Source organism: Astyanax mexicanus, chromosome 2 (assembly GCF_023375975.1).
Source record: "Astyanax mexicanus isolate ESR-SI-001 chromosome 2, AstMex3_surface, whole genome shotgun sequence".
In the NCBI taxonomy this organism is placed as follows: Eukaryota; Metazoa; Chordata; class Actinopteri; order Characiformes; family Acestrorhamphidae; genus Astyanax; species Astyanax mexicanus.
The window spans coordinates 65,076,801-65,089,807 of NC_064409.1; the positions used below are offsets into that span (position 1 = coordinate 65,076,801).

Below are 13,007 nucleotides of genomic sequence, written 5' to 3' on the forward strand. Positions count from 1 at the left end.
TTTAAGTAAGTAAAAGATGTGTGGTTGATGCTGCAGTTGGTCTGCAGGTTTAGGTTCAGCAACAGTATGTGCTGAAAGAATGAGGTCAGCTGACTACCTGAATATACTGAATATAGACCAGGTTATTCCATCAATGGATTTTTTTCTTCCCTGATGGCGCGGCCATATTCCAAGATAAGGAATTCATGGGGCTGAAATTGTGAAAGAGTGATTCAGGGAGCATGAGATCATCATTTTCACCCATGGATTGTACACCACAGAGTCCAGACCTTAACCTCATTGAGAATCTTTGGGATGTGCTGGATGGAGAAGACTTTGTGCAGTGGTCAGACTCTACCATCATCAATGCTGCTGCAAGATCTTGGTGAAAAATTAAATTAATGCAACACTGGATTGAAATAAATCTTGAGACATTGCTGAAACGTAATGAAACAATGTCACCGTGAATCCATGCCATAATGAACGCTGATGGTTGTCCTTCTACGAAATATTAGAGTGTGGAACCTTTTTTTTGGTAGTACTCTGTAGCTGTAGCTGGAATGGAATAGAGGGTTCAGTACTTTTGGAATAAGTTGGGGAGTTTGGAATGCGATCGGTGGGGGGTCCAAAACCTAAGATATTAGAGACACTTACTCCAACAAAGCCAGGATGAACTGTAGTTCTCTCAAAACATTTGTTAGTTGAGCATTCTCAATGAATAGCCATATATTAACTCCTCTCCATTTTGGGAGAAAACGATCCTTTCCTTCTTTAAAAAATCTTCTTACATCACAAAACTAAAATGTGCTTTATATAAGCCATATCTGGACTGGTTTGGGTTCTCAGGGGGACGTCTGTAAAAAATATTTCACACTTTATTTCTACTTAGTGAAATACTTAGTGTCTGATTTGACTGCATATAAGAGTGTCTCACCTGTGTGAAGGTAACTGTTTCTGTTCAATGGTGGCAAAAGATTGAGTCCCTTATGTTTTACTGAAGGCAACACGACCAGTTAAGCCTGTCTGAAGGACATTGTGAGTCATGGCGTCATTATAACCAAATTGTAGGACTTGTAAAAGGTCTTTGTGCCAGATTCTCTGGAGCGACCCTGAAAAGGCTCCAAGTAGCTGCGTGTTACTGAGTAATCTGGAACACACTTACAGAACAACAGCTCTGAAGCCTTGTTCAGCTCCCAACTTTCCCCTCATAATACAACATATTTTAATGAATATTCAGAGCCCATCGTTTTGCATTTTTAATCCGCACATTTTGTGTGCAGCTCATTCATTTGTATCAGAATTGGCAATCTCAGAAGGATCAAAACCCCACACTCGCGCATAATTGTCACGTCAGGTTCTATTGCGGATTGAGTGACTAATCAAAAACTCATAACTGCACTTTTTTTTCAGTTGGTATGAATGCCAGCCGACCTTCACATTGGATAAACATTCCATTTCATGATGAATGGGCCAGTACTAATGGTTCAGAATTAAAGAACATTTAGAGAATAGAGGTTATGCAGCAATATGAATATGTATTTGTGAAGACTCTCCTGTAAAAGCTTTTAGCAAGTTTTTAACTGTTTAACTCTGAAGGTAATTTGGCTTTTTTTTTTTTTTTTTTTTGCTTAAATGGATGTTGGAAAAAACTTTTTAGCCTGTCATTTCTGAAAGATGTAATTTGCATTTGGTGACCTGAGGGGAAAGCAGTTAAACACTGTGCTCTTGTTAAAACAGCAGGGTTGAATTTATTGTAGTGATCTACAATAGACGAAAAACTCCCAGTGCAAACACCTAGAAGTAAGGATGCCCCAGTTTGATCCATCAGGGATTAGGGATTTTGGTGATGCAATTATGGCCCAGTTTGGAGAATAGAGGAGAGTTTTCAGAAGGTAAAAAAAAGAGTTTAGTTAAGAGTCTGCAGTGTGGAACTATTTTACAGTGGAGCATGAAAACGTATTAAATTTGTAATATTATCTAAAACTGTGTAAAACGATCGTACAAATGCGCTGTTTAACTGGCAGTAGGGCTGCTAACATTTCTTAGTTTTAAACCAGCTGTCGGATGTTTCAGTTAAATTAATACATTTAATAAAAGAGCACTTTGGGGGCAGTAAGGGCACTAATGCCGGGATCAGACTTCACGATTGTAGCCCTATTTTGTCGGCGCCGACACATTGCGAGGGACAAAGGTCAGTGTAGTGAGACCCATTCAAAGAGCAGTAATTTGATGTGAGCGACGCCGTCGGAGCGTCCGACGGAAAGACTAGCATGTTAGAATTTTTTGTATTTTATCGCCTAGTTTGACATGCTGCTCCGCGACCTGCTCCCTGACTCTGACCAATAGGAATACAGAGGGTTCTGTGGCGCACAGGTGCTCTTGAGGTTCGCTGGACCAGAGTAACAGAAGAATAATCTAATAATCATCTAATAATCTACTTCATCCATGAGATATTCTGTTTACAGGAACTGAAACCTAAGTAGCTACATCTTTACCATAGCTTAAGTTCTCTCTGGAGTACAAAAAGCATGTAATGTCCATTTGAGTCTCCCAGGAATGAGCCCACAGTCGTTTTCCCCCCCTTTTTTTAGTTTCTTCAGCACAAAAGCGCTTCCATCACGCAAAAGGGCTTCTGTAGCCGTGATTGTCAGATTCTATGCTTCTCCTCTGCGATGACCTACGACCTCACGCGAGGACGCGGATGATGATTGGTCTGTGACTAACGTGTAGTGTTGCCAGTCCCCCGAGAACGACACAAAACGAAAATAACTGCTTAATCTGACATAGTGAACATTGTGAGGGACAAAAATGTTGTGTAGTCTGAGCTTGGCATAAGACCCAAATGGGCAGGTGCTCAAGCACCCTATGCCCGCAACACTCCACCAAACCCTCCCCGTGCACGAGCCTGCTGATTAACTGACAGCTCTAAAAATCATTGCACAGTCACCTCACTGTAAAACAGTTACTTAATAAAAACAACAAAAGATATCCTCTAGAGTAGGTAACACCACACACACACACACACACACAAATTGAATTCACCACAGCATTTAAAGGTTACTTAGGGATGAATGAGCTGAAGAGAGGTCAGTCAGACTAGATAATTAGATACTGAACACCCTATATGACAGAAATTTGATACTAAACTAAACTAATCAGTTTAGAATGTCTAATTATATAAATGGTTTCTATAAATAAAGTGATAGTATTTATCAGTATCACACTTTCTAAATTGTGGGCTTTATTATTTACACAAACACAAAGATCAGATCGGACTGGTGTCAGGTGATTGATACACTGCATTAAGAAATATGATCGGATTGGGGGAGGGGCAAATAACAGAGGCAGCTTAGTGCACTTAGGTAGTGAACCCACAACCCTGTGATCCATCACCCAGTGTTCTACCACCACTGGCCCCTACACAGTGGGGTGCTGTAGACGTAGTGGCCTCCAAACACAGTACATGTCATCTCTTTTGTCAGTGGTTCTTCACTACTGACAGTTCTGGGGATTACTTGCTTTGCAATCTGCAAGTAAGCATGGCAGGAGTTTTGATCATTGGTTCCGGCAAACGCGATGCTCCTGCTGAGACATCTCAGAAAGCTCGAGATTGGGAAACAGCGGGAAATGACACAAGCATGAGGCAATGCAGTGAAGTGTAGTGGCTACATAGCCTTTGCTGTATTTTCTTAAGCACTAATCTCAGACAGAAGTTGTGATTTAAAAAAAAAATACAGTCAAAAACTTTGTAGATTTCAATCAGTATCAAACACCTCAGTTTCTGAATCAGTTTCTTTGGTTTTGCTATTTACAGGTATATGTTTGAGTAAAATATTTTTGTTGTTTTATTCTATAAACTATGGACAACAGAGCATTTATTTGAAGAAAATGAGAAATGGCTGAAATGACAAAAAAGATGCTGAAAAAGAGTTTTCAGATCTAAAACAACGCAAAGAAAACAAGTTTATATTCATAAAGTTTTAAGGGTTCAGAAATCAATATTTGGTGGAATAACCCTGGTTTTTAATCACAGTTTTCATGCATCTTGCCATGTTCTCCTCCACCAGTCTTACATACTGCTTTTGGATAACTTTATGCCACTCCTGGTGCCAGCATTCAAATAGTTCAGCTTGGTTTGGTGGTTTGCGATCATCCATCTTCCTCTTGTTTATATTCCAGAGGTTGATATAGACCATTCATCAACCAGTAAGTACTCTTTTGCACTAGCAAAATGTTATATTACAGTGCTAGTGCAAATTGAACGAAATAGGCTGCTACTTATGTTGGAAATGAAGGTCAAACAGTGCACAATGCTTCCTTAGCTGTTGTGAAATTTTCTGACTGTATTGTTCACAGTATACCTTGTCCTTTTTGATGTGTACTGTGAAAATGCAGTCCACACATCTCTTTATGCATCCACACCACTACTTTATTGAAAGCAGTGCTTCTAGCATCGTAATGCTCTCGAATGCATTCATTTTCCACTTCAGAACCAAACACGGATAGATCGCCATTAAATGGCTGTGAATTGTACTTACCAGCTACACATGTTGACGAGTGGCATAACTTTAAGAGCAGGACCACATTGCTCTTGTCCTTGGCCTCGGGAAGCCCTGCTGAAGCTGTGGAGTGTTTTTTTTTCACTGTGTTACGGAGCGCCGTCGCTGGCTGGCTGTGACAGATGCATTGTAAAGGATGAGTTGGGGAAAAGGCAGATAGAGAATCCCCAGGATCTTAACCAGCACAGAGGGAGGATTTGAATAGAGCACTGGAATGAGACCTGCTGGAAATCCTCGGGATCGCGGCTCTGACCCTTTCATGGCACGCGCTGGAGCCTCACGCTGCGAATGGGATTGCCCTGAAATGGGTTTTTCATAGATAGGCACGATTAACACAAGCCAAACAAATTCCTCCACACTCTAGCGGAGGGCGAGGGGAACGCGGGTGAGCTCACATTTGAATAATGATGTTAGTTATCTGTGGAATCAGATTGGCTGTGTGATCGATGGGCGACTCTCTGGAAGCCACGGGGAGGACAGTGATTATACTGCAGAGAAAAGGAACATTGAGAGAGAGCTAATACAGAGCCTGGGTGAGCCGTCGCTGTTAGAGTGAGAGGGGGGGGGGGGTCTCTCAATATAACAGGAATGAATCGCTTAGCTGAGAATATTCCTAGAATATTCCTAGAAAATATGAAGCATGATTTTATTTTTAGGAAGAAATACAGCAAAGATGTATCTTTCATCAAATTATCTTGATGGTCAGTGCAAAAATTATTGTGCTTAAAAACAGCACTAAAATAATAATAATATAAAAAAAACATTTTAAACCCTTAAAATGCCTTGTCCTGTATATAGGCTACAGGTGTAGGTGATACAAAACCCTTTTTCTGCAGTAAAATAACTTATTTACATTCTGAAAATTTGAGAGCTTTGAAATCTCCTACAGGACACTGGGAAAAGCTGCCTGTTTTCTCTCTACTCCACTTAATCATTCCAGATCAGTAACAGGAATCAACAACTCAAATTCTGCATGTTTGAAAATAGACATAAAAAATCTAGACAAACATAACTAAACTAACGGTTTGGAGGACATGAACTGTTTATTTGTATTTAATAAAATATTGATTTTAAAGTGAATTTCAGGAAAGATACAATTTTATGATTTTATTCATTATATCTTTGAAATTAGCAGATTTATTTAAATATTTGTTATTGGCAGCTGTAATGATATACATTTTTTTTATTTTAAATAAATGCAATTTACAGTACTCTACAATGTTGGCAGCAATCATAAGAAATAAGCTTTTCATACTGACTTAAACCAACTACTGTATATAAGCATTTGCTGTATACTCTATAGGCTAATTCCAACACATATCAGTGATCATGCCACATACTGTATTTGCCATAGGGTTAAGATCTGGCCTTTAGAAGGGCTATTCAAAAACTTTCTGTGCAGTATGTCAGATCATGATGCACCCACCACCATGCTTAACAGTTCAGTGCAGGGTTCTTGCAATTGAATGCTTTACCTTTACTTCTCAATGCGTTCATCAGGCCAAACAATTCAATATTTAGATTTTTTCTTTACTCAGCTGCAAAATTAAGCCAAACTTGAAGGTGTACATTTTTAAGCATTTGGATTGCAGTTTCTTATATGAGTGTTTGTAGTTAGTGTAACTCGTCTTACAGCAAATCTTCAGTTGCTGAATCTGCAGTTGTTTAGAAATGTCTTGAAGAGACATTCATGACTTGTGTAAACCTATGATCATCTGGGATTACTGAAAACTCCACCAAATACAAAAAGTGGGCATCAAATGCTTATTAATATACAGCTCTGGAAAAATCATAATTAAAAAATTATGATGAGTTACCAAATTGAAAACCTCTGGAATATAATCAAGAGGAAGATGGAGGATCACAAGTCATCAAACCAAGCTGAACTGCTTGAATTTTTGCACCAGGAGTGGCATAAAGTTATCCAAAAGCAGTGTGTAAGACTGGTGGAGGAGAACATGCCAAGATGCATGATAACTGTAATTAAACCCAGGATTATTGCACCAAATATTGATTTCTGAACTCTTAACACTTTACGAATATGAACTTGTTTTCTTTGCATTATTTGAGGTCTGAAAGCTCTTCATCTTCAATGTTATTTCAGCCATTTTTCATTTTCTGCAAATTAATGCTCTAAATGACAATATTGTTATTTGGAATTTGGGAGAAATGTTGTATGTAGTTTATAGACTAAAACAACAATGTTCATTTTACTGAAACATATTCGTATAAATAGCAAAATCAGAGAAACTGATTCAGAAGCTGAAGGTGTCTGTTATTTTTTTTCCAGAGCTGTATGTTGTCACTCATTCTGACCCCTATACTGCTAGTATATCTATGTCCATGATAATTGATTGTAAACATCAAACCACAACACAATGTAGATCATTATAAGCGTTGTTCATGACCTTCTGAGACTTAATAGCATTGCTGTCCAATGAAAAAAAATATGTATTTCCAAAACAGTATAAAAAACGTATTAACTTTCAATGGAAGTCTATGTAAAAAAAAGTTATTTTGGAGATTGTCTTGGAGATGTGTGTTTTTCATTGGGCAGCGACGATATACTCATATAGTAATAGCATGAGATTGGAAAATATATCATACAAAGCAGCATGTCAACAGCATGCCTTAGCCAGACATTTTTAAGGTCAGCTTGCCCTGACCAGCTGTGGAATAAATGACTTCAGGGCTTTATCTGTCTGTTATCATCAATAAAAATCAGTTTTTGGAGGCTACAGTGATGAATCATCTTCCAGGAGGTCACAGGTGTGACAGCATCAGTGTATATGTGTTTAAATATATGTGTGCTCACAAGAATGTGTGTGTGGGTTTAAACAGTTTGGTATCAGTTTACGAAAGATCTTAGTGGTTTGTGTTATTGGCAGTTTACAGAGTCTGACCTTTCGTAGTGACCTTTTAGCCGTGTTGGTAAATAGTCATTATTGTTGACCTTATACAGTGCTACTGACATTTACCACATCTAGAGGGTAATTGGGTATCAGGACGAGGTGCCATCCTGGTAGAGATTGAGAAAATGTGTCAGTGTTGGGTTAGTATTTGTAGTTTAGAGTTGCAGTTCTTTGCAGATTCAGTAGGAAGATAAAGGTTTTATGGCACAATAAATTGTTGTCTGTAAAATTTAGACAGACATGGTCAATATTAATTGTGCTAGACGTACAAAGGTAGAATGTAATGCACGTGTAATGCACATACAGGGGTTGGACAATGAAACTGAAACAATAATTTATTGTCCTGACGGACAGTTCTGGTGGAAACAGGAGAGTTGAGGTGCACATTGAATTCTGCTGTGATTTGATTAGCCGTGGTTTTATGTTTTTTCGATACAATCCGGGTTAGTACCCGAACATCCCTTTCAGACAGCTTCCTCTTACAGCATCCACAGTTAATCCTGTTGGATGTGGTTGGTCCTTCTTGGTGGTATGCTGACATTACCCTGGATACCGTGGCTCTTGATGCATCACAAAGACTTGCTGTCTTGCTCACAGATGCTCCATCAAGACGTGCACCAACTATTTGTCCTCTTTTGAACTCTGGTATGTCACCCATAATGTTGTCTGCATTGCAATATTTTGAGTAAAACTGTGCTCTTACCCTGCTAATTGAACCTTCACACTCTGCTCTTACTGGTGCAATGTGCAATTAATGAAGATTGACCACCAGGCTGCTCCAATTTAGCCATGAAACCTCCCACACTAAAATGACAGGTGTTTCAGTTTCATTGTCCAAACCCTGTACATGCCAAATGTTGTAGCACGAATTTGTAGAGGTTCCTAATGATGTCCTGCAATTATCAATTCCATGCAGATAAAATATTTATACACTACAGATTTTGTGGGAGTGAGTGGAGTGGAGTGTCGAATAACATACCATACATTTTAAATTAGGGATAGATCTGCAGATGCAGCTGGTCGTGGCATGCTAACAACACTCCACCTATAGCATTAGAGCTGCAGGGTGTAAATGAATATACAAGCTGCATTAGAGCTTAGATCGGGCCCAAAAAATCCAGTCCGACCCAGTCCGAGCCCGTGCACGACCCAATCTGCCCCGCCCCCCCCCATAAACTGTTTTTGTGAGCCTGAGCCCGATTTAAACAAGACATTTTTTTAGTAGAGCTATAAAACTGAGATTTTTTTTAAAAAAGCTGTTAAATGAGCGAAATCCATTCAGAACGATGTTAATTAACATTGCAACACTGAAGAAGCATAAACCTAGTTATTATTTAAGAACAATGTTTATTAAAAAACGATCTCCCTGTCTAATCTAATATAATTAACAATGACTAAGAATATAAAACACTTTCTGAACAAATTACTTTTTTTCATTTTAAACATATTGCTTTAGTGCAAAACACATGAAACAGCAAAAGGCTACACACTGCACAATAATTAAACCGAAATAGACCAAGAACAATAAAATAATTTACACTGACTTTTGTCTACTCTAGTATAATTAACAATATTTTAAAATATAAAATACTTTCTGAACAAACAATTTTTTTTTGACATATAGCCTAAAAAAACAGTAACAAGGACACGTGCGGACAGAGCTGTGTGATTTATAACATTCTAACTTGTAAAACATTTTATTGAACAAAATTTGATTTGTTACTTTACTATATTGTGATTATCACGCCACAGTTTTGTATAAAATAAAAATAGCTTAAAAAAACAGAACCTGACCCGACCCGAGGAAAGTGGCGGGAAATCTCGGTCGGGTTCGGGCAGAGAATCTAAGCTCTAAGCTACATGAGATAAATAGATTATTGCGGGACACCATTAGGAACCTCTACAACTCTACAGCATGCTAAGACATCTGACAGACGATTGCATGACATATGTGTTACACAATACTTCTGTACAGTATGTGTAGCTTAAATATTGCTTAAATAAGTCTAAATTTGTTATTATTTACTGTTCCTGGTAATCTTTACATTTCTTCCTGAATTGCATTGAAATCCAACACTTCCTTCAGTCTGCAACATTTTTTTTTTTTTGCTGATGAGTATAAATAACTGAATGAAGTGAAATTTGGAAGGAAAAGTGTATTTTCCAGTAAAATGACTCATACAGTAGATTAAATTCGGACATTACTGAGCAGTCAGTCTAGACAGACACGTAGCTACAGAATTCCAGCATTACATACATTACATTAAGATGTCTAAATCCCTGAATGTGAATTTAAACATAATTGATTAAAAGGAAGACTGTCACTCCGCTGCTGATGACCTTACTTCCTCTCTTACTCCAGCAAGACAGAGGAGAGACTAAGTAGCGCTACAGAACTTGGCAGAGAAAACTGCAGCGTTGCAAGATGACCTCCAGTCAAGGAGAAAATGTGATTATAGCAAACGCCAATCAAAACAGTGAACTCTGCTGTCCCTACTTCTATTTTAGCACGCACAGCTTAAAACAGCAAGAGAGTTAAAACTATATCCACTGACTATATGACTGAGAAGGTCTCTAAAATACACTGACATGTCAAAAATTGTATACCACAGTTAGTTCCGACCCTGCAATGTGATTGGCTGAGAGGCGTTTTATGAGTGACATTAGCAGCCGGTAATGCACTGTAACCGAAGCTCTTCATGTATTACATCACCACATACAGATAACCTAGCAACGATGCAGCACTTACAAGCCAAATATAAACCAAACGCCATGTCTCCAATAGGCAGTGCAGGCAAAGATGAGGCCCCACAAATAAGCCTATCGATTTGAAAATATGCATTACACACATTATCAGCCACCAAAATCAGATTAAAAGTTATTACTGAAAATGCTTAAGTGTATATATTCCAGTTAATATAAAGTACTTTAAGCTGAATTTAAGGTGATCGAAAATAGGGGATTATTGTAATTTAGCAGGTCTTGCCGCTGAGGGGTGCCGAAGTAACCAAAACTTCTTCTTCTTAACATACTTTAAAAAAAAAAAACGTCATTTCAAAGTCAAATAAGCACTGGACTTTAATCTACTCAGATTTCTCTCCTGAAAAAAACATTTATTTGGGTGAGTAAATCTCTTCCATTTATTTACAGTAAGTACAGTACATTTTGACTGAACCACTGTGCAGCTACAAGCAGGGCAGCAATGTAACTATTTTAACTCGCGGAATTTTTATAACCAAACAGATCATATTTTCTTGTCCTTTATAACATTTTTTTTTTAAATAAACAGCAATAATGGAACTATAGTATAGTTGCAACAATGCACTCGAGGCTTGTGCTATAACGTGTATAACTATTGGGATACACAAGTGTTTAGCCGTTCTGCAACGAATGTAGATGATGTGATTCCTACCAGAGTTGCTTGTTTATTCACATGGACAGTTTTAGGCAAATGCCACCGGTCACGATTCTCATGCAGCAAAAGGCCTGTCACTTACACAGACACAGAGACAGCGCTGTGTATCTAATTCTTGTGTGAAGAATCTAAACATTGCAACATTGTTTTAATTGCCTTTAATTTGATTTAATTGCCTTAAGTGACTATTGCGCATGCTCACATCACGATAACGATGCTTAAACGATATATCGTGCAGCCCTAACATTAGAGATTAGTTAGGGATTTGGGGATGAGGTGGGATGGTGGTCATCCAACATCCTAGCCTCAATATTGCTGACCTCAATATTTCAAAACCCAGAAGAAAGTCTTTTCTGAACAGTAGAGACACAGTTACTCCAACAAAAGCAGTGAACATTTTTTTTTAATACTTTGATTTCAAAAGAAACAGTAAATTGTCCATATTTGTTGTAGTGTATTTGAAAAATGCTCTAAATTGCTAAAAAAACAAACAAAAAAACAAAAACAGATGTCAAAACAGGCTAAAGCAATGCAAATAATATAGTGCAGACGAGGTGGTTTAACTGTGAGAAGGGAGCACAATTAGTCCAGCCCACCACCCAAACATGCAGCGTGTAATTTGTAACTGAGTCTAATGGCTAATGGCCATGTTTTTGCTAAATGGACTATGTAAGCCAAGGCTAATGCAGAGCTGCATCAGAGAGCGGTTAATGACCAGCTCCATCAAGATGACCCTTTCTGACGAGGTTTTACTGACTGACAGGTAAATATGCAGCGCAGGGCAGGAGATGATGTACACAGTATGCAAATGAAGGAAGGCTCGTCTCATTATGTCTTTCCACCGTGAGATTCTTTTAATTGGAACGTATCAGGTGTGTCGGCTTGTGTTAATTAAACTGACATTGTTTGCACTTGGTGGGAAAAGTTTCCACAAAGTCTCCCTGAAGCCCGCCTAACTCTACACCTACAGGGTGAACGTTTTTAATACAGATTTGTTTGACTTCCATAGATTAAAATTTGATAATAAATCAACGTCCTGCTCTTGATTAAGCGAGCAGACCCACAGATGTTGCCTCCAGTAGCAGATAATTCAACAATGTTGTGCCCGAAAGGAAAGTATTCAAGATATCAAGAAATCAATCCAGCAGCAGAGTGAGTCACTTTATAAAAAGGGAAATATTTTTTTTCTATTAAGAAAAATGTGCTGCCAGACTCCTATTCACTTCACTTCATTTCATTTCCTATAAAAAATTCTTTTTGCCTGTGATGTTCAAAGCAGAGGAATCTCTGAAAATGCTCAAGGTTAGCGGGCAATAAGCACATCAAAAGAAATTCAACATAAGAAACTGTCACACTTTTATTCATGAATCTTACTGATGTACTAAATTTACTTTTGTTTAAGTTTCCGGTAATAAAAAGTGGCTCTCATCCCATAATTTTCATTGAGGAGATAAGGAAGAGTTAATCTTTGTGACATTTTCTGAGTGACAGTTCAAAAGACTGTGAGATTGATGTGTTCTCCCCTCCCTTTCCATCCAGATCCAGGCATATGTTCCTTTCTTCACCAATTCCTTCCATACTGCAGCCTGGCTGCTCTGCAGCAGCATTTAACCAGTTATTAGACAATACATTATTGAAAATGGACAGAGATAATAGATTGTGAAATGATACAAATACAGATATGAATAGGAGAAGCTACCTTTTCCTGAGTAGTAGAACGCCAACATTTTTGAATATCGTGAACAATATTATACCCTGAAATATCGTGCCATACTGTATCACCCACCCCTAATTATCACATCAGGTTACTACTTTTTTTGTTGTTGTTTTTAGCAAAGGAAAAAATCACACTGCTCTCATTTCCCATTATATATATCTACTAGAGACAGATTATATCTGTCCAGTATCATTTATTTTACTTTAATCCTGTATATATGAAGATATTTGGAGTGCATTATTATTAGCATCATGACATTCTGGAACATTTACTTCTGTTACAAATCTGATTAAAAAACAAAATCTCAGTTGGGGGTGTACCATATCATATTGTATGCAATAATAAAAAAATAAAACAATTTTATTTTGTTGCAGTAGTGTATTTTTAAAATGATTATTTTTTATTATTATTCAGTGTTTTGTCAT

The 13,007-nt window shown here is 37.9% G+C and overlaps 1 protein-coding gene and 1 long non-coding RNA gene across 3 annotated transcripts in view; one reads left to right on the forward strand and one right to left on the reverse strand.

Annotated features, from left to right (window-relative positions):
• Window positions 1-8,614, reverse strand: part of LOC125799038 (uncharacterized) — a 59,947-nt gene extending 51,333 nt beyond the window's left edge. Inside the window, exon 1 of the long non-coding RNA XR_007437856.1 lies at window positions 8,247-8,614. This is a non-coding gene — a long non-coding RNA (uncharacterized LOC125799038). The remainder of the gene's footprint in view (window positions 1-8,246) is intronic.
• LOC103041759 (complexin-1) overlaps window positions 1-13,007 on the forward strand; it is an 82,161-nt gene that overhangs the window by 35,509 nt on the left and 33,645 nt on the right. The window lies entirely within an intron of this gene.